Source organism: Grampus griseus (assembly GCF_964374135.1).
Source record: "Grampus griseus genome assembly, chromosome: 3".
NCBI lineage: Eukaryota > Metazoa > Chordata > Mammalia > Artiodactyla > Delphinidae > Grampus > Grampus griseus.
This window is the reverse complement of record NC_139019.1, coordinates 155,401,676-155,406,140: the sequence shown is the minus strand read 5'-3', so window position 1 is coordinate 155,406,140 and position 4,465 is coordinate 155,401,676. Positions and strand designations below refer to the sequence as shown.

The window sequence follows — 4,465 nt, the reverse complement described above, 5'->3', positions numbered from 1 at the left end:
TTTGAGAGCTCCCAGTTCACAAACTATTCTTACATGCACAATAAACTCTTACTAAATATGATTTTACTGATCCAGTGATTCTAATTTTTCTATTTCTGGGTTTTTTACATGTATATAAAAACACCATATATGGCAAATGCAGCATTCTTGTTAACTGCATGACACTTATGTGCTACCAGTTTGCAAACCAAGCTAGAGAATCCATGGCATGAGGACGACCATTCCCCAACCCTTCTGACCCCACCCAGTGGGATAATTGCATTATATGTTCTTAGGAACAGACACATTTTTAAGGCTCTTTATTGGATGCAGATGCTAGAAAAAAAAAAAAAAGAAGAAGAAAACAATGACACCAATTACCATCATTCCAACTCCTTATTTGATCCAAATAAAGGTCCTTGTCAGGGCCCAGCATCCTCTCTGGAAACTAGTGTGATGAGCAGTAGATGCAGAGGTTGGAGACAAGATGGCAGAGTAGAAGGGCTTGAGCTCACCTCCTCTCACGAAAACACCAAAATCACAACTAACTGCTGAGCAGTCATTGGAAAAAAAATACTGGAACCTACCAAAAAAGGATATTCTACATCACAAACAAAGAAGAAGCCACAATGGTATGGTAGGAGGGGCACATTCATTATACAATCAAATCCCATTCCAGCTGGGAGGGCGGCCCACAAACTGGAAAATAAATATATTGCAGAGGTTCTCCCAAAGGAGTGAGAGTTTTGATCCCCACATCAGGCTCCCAGTCTGGGGGTCTGGCATCAAGAGGAGGAGCCCCCAGAGCATTTGGCTTTGAAGGCCAGTGGAGTTTGATCACAGGAACTCCACAGGACTGGGAGAAACAGGAACGCTACTCTTGGAGGGTGCACACAAGGTCTTGTGCACACCAGGAAGCAGGGGGAAAGCAGTGACTTCATAGGATCCTGAGCCTGACCTACCTGATGGTCTTGCAGGGTCTCCTGGGGAGGCTGAGGGTGGCTGTGGCTCTTTGTGGGGACAAGGACACAGGTGGAGAAGATACTGGGGAATACTCATCAGCATGAGTTCTCCAGGGGGCCGCCATTATGACACCAAGACCTAGCCCTACAAAACAGCCTGAAAGCTTCAGTGCTGGAGTGCCTCAGGCCAAGCAACCAACAGGGAAGGACCACAGACCCACCCATCAGAAGACAGACTGCCTAAAGTCTTCCTGAGGCCACAGCTGCATCTAAATGAACCCCTTGACACGGCCCTACCCATCAGAGGGACAAGACCCATCTCCACCCACCAGTGGGCAGCCACCAGTCCATCCCACCAGGAATCCTGCAGAAGCCTCTTAGGTCAGCCTCACCCACCAGGGGCAGACATCAGAAGCAAGAGGAACTACAGTCCTGCAGCCTGCGGAACAGAGACTGCAAACACAGAAAGTTAGACAAATGAGATGGCAGAGGAATATGCCCCAGATGAAGGAACAAGATAAAACCCCAGCAGAACAACTAAGTGAAGTGGAGATAGGCAATATACCTGAAAAAGAATTCAGAATAATGATAGTAAAGAAGATCCAAGATCTCAGAAAAAGAATGGAGGCAAGGATAGAGAAGATACAAGAAATGTTCAACAAAGAGGTAGAAGATCTAAAGAACAAACAAACAGAGTTCAACAATACAATAACTGAAATGAAGAATACACTAGAAGGAATCAATAGCAGAATAAATGAGGCAGAAGAACGGATAAGTGACCTGGAAGACAGATTGGTGGAAATCACTGCCACAGAACAGAATAAAGAAAAAAGAAAAAAAGAAATGAGGACAGTTTAAGGGACCTCTGGCACAACATTAACTGCACCAAAATTCATATTTTAGGGGTCCCAGAAGGAGAAGAGAGAAAGAAAGTACCTGAGAAAATATTTGAAGAGGTAATAGCTGAAAACTTCCCTAACATGGGAAAGGAAACAGTCACACAAGTCCAGGGAGCACAGAGAGTCCCAGGCAGGATAAACCCAAGGAGGAACACACTGAGACACATAATAATCAAACTGACAAAAATTAAAGACAAACAAAAAATATTAAAAGCAACAAGGGAAAAATGACATATAACATACAAGGGAACTCCCATAAGGTTATCAGCTGATTTTTCAGCAGAAATTCTGCAGGCCAGAAGGGAGCGTCATGATATATTTAAGTGATAAAAGGGAAGAAGCTACAACCAAGAATATTCTACCCAGCAAGGCTCTCATTCAGATTTGATGGAGAAATCAAAAGCTTCACAGACAAGCAAAAGCTAAGAGAATTCAGCATCACCAGACCAGCTCTGCAGTAAATGCTAAAGACTTCTCTAGGTGGAAAAGAGACCAGAAACGTAAAACAATCTTGTACATATATAGACTAGACTGCTATATCAAAACCTCATAGGAACAGCAAACATAAAGACTACAACACATATACACACAAAAAGAAAAAGCAACCCAAACACCACACTAAAGATTGTCATCAAACCACAAGAGAAGAGAGCAAGAGAGGAAGGTAAGAAAAAAGACCTACAAAAACAAACCCAAAACAATTAAGAAAATGGCAATAGGGAGCAACAGCAAAGCAAGATGGCAGCCATCACAGGCTCAGGAGTAAAAGTCCCTCACAATTTCCGACTGTTGGAAGAGCTCAAAGAAGTTCAGAAAGGAGTAGGAGATGGCATAGTTAGCTGGGGTCTAGAAGATGATGAAGACATGACACTTACAAGATGGACAGGGATGATAATTGGGACTCCAAGAACAATTTATGAAAACAGAATATACAGCCTTAAAATAGAATGTGGACCTAAATATCCAGAAGCACCCACCTTTGTAAGATTTGTAACAAAAACTAATATGAATGGAGTTAATAATTCTAATGGAGTGGTGAACCCAAGAGCCATATCAGTGCTAACAAAATGACAGAACTCATAGAACATCAAAGTTTTCCTGCAACAGCTTCAGTGCTTAATGATGTCTAAATAAAATATGAAACTCCCTCAGCTGCCTGAAGGACAGTGTTACAGCAATTAATCAAAAAAAAGGAAGCCACAGGCCCTCCCGTACCCCCACCCATTTGATTTAAGCAGTCTTCATTCTCCACAGTAGTAAATTTTCTAGATACATCTTATAGACCTCAAAGTACTGGAAAGGAAGCTCCCATTCAAAGGCAGTTTATCTTAAGATACTGTAAATGGTACTAAATTTTTGCCCATTTAAAATATATGTTGTGCTATAACAAACCAACCTGTCAAGTGTAACCACTGTCCAAATAGTTGAACTTCTGGGATCAAGAAAGTATATTTAAATTGATTCCCATCAAAACTGGTGGGGCATATCTAACTCAAATGTGAAAAGACACATCACACAATCACCTTGCTGCTGATTACATGGCCTGGGGCCTCTGCCTTCTCCCCCTTTCCCTCCCTCTGCCTCCCTCCTTCCCTGCAAGAGCCCTCCATCTTGGAGTGGCTAGTTAGAGCAGATGTGAAGGTTTCATGTCACAGCCTGTGGGACTACTCCTGGGTGTGTGGGGGTGGTTTGTCTGCATCCCTGGTTTCTTTCTAAGTGTGTTAAATGATGCTCTCCTTCCAAGCCATCATCCTTTTCCCCACTCCCCACTACCACCCTTGGCTGAAGCATAGATTGTAACCCCCACTTCTCCCCTCTGAAATTGGCCTTTGGTGAGGAATTCAGGGCTTTCCCCAAATCTTCTCCCCCCACTTTTTCCTTTAACCTCCTCAAGTCACTTTTTGCCCATGCACCACCCAACACTTTCCATGACACTTCCATGCTTTGGCCAGAAGCCATCAGGTAAGGTTGGAGAGAGTCTCTGACCTCCCTCATTTAGTTTTGGAACCACATTTATTTACTTTCCACCCACCTGGGAAATGAATATTGGGTTCTCAGCCTTGCCACCCTCTGCTGTCATCATCAGCTGATGTGTTTTTTTAGCTCAGGTTTTGCTAAGGTAAAAAGAGCAAGCCACCAGTGTTACTCAGACCTGCCAGCTCTCAAAGTCCTTGGTAATTAAACTTGGAGAAAGGCCACAGAAGACACCTGTAAGCACATGTGACCTCTCTGAAAGGTTTTCCTATAATTGCTTTTGCTTTTAAGAATTGAAGAAATTTTAAGCAGGGCTCTCATTTGGTCATCCTTGCAATCCATTTGGATCTACTTTGGAATCTGAGAACTGGAATAAAAAGAAACTTGAATTCAGTGCATACTTTGGTTTTGGTGCTGCTGCTTCTCATGGCCCTCACCAGAGATTAAGAAAGAACTCGGTGTGCATGGCAGATCCCCAAGATTCCTAGCAAACTGCTGTGTTTTTCCACTTTTCTGTTCAGGACCACTAAATGTTGAGATGTGGATGCATACCAAAATAAAAGCAATTCACTGTGTTCTAAAGAAAAAAGGGAAAAAATGAAAATAGGAACTTACATATCGATAATTACCTTAAATGTAAATGGATTAAAA

At 42.6% G+C, this 4,465-nt stretch overlaps 1 pseudogene across 1 annotated transcript; it reads left to right on the top strand.

Annotated features, from left to right (window-relative positions):
* Positions 1 to 2,578: 2,578 nt before the first annotated feature.
* On the top strand, positions 2,579 to 3,022 carry LOC309820559 (ubiquitin-conjugating enzyme E2 variant 1-like; annotated as a pseudogene). The gene is made up of 2 exons: positions 2,579 to 2,821; positions 2,924 to 3,022. The product of its transcript is annotated as a ubiquitin-conjugating enzyme E2 variant 1-like (transcript).
* Positions 3,023 to 4,465: the final 1,443 nt, after the last annotated feature.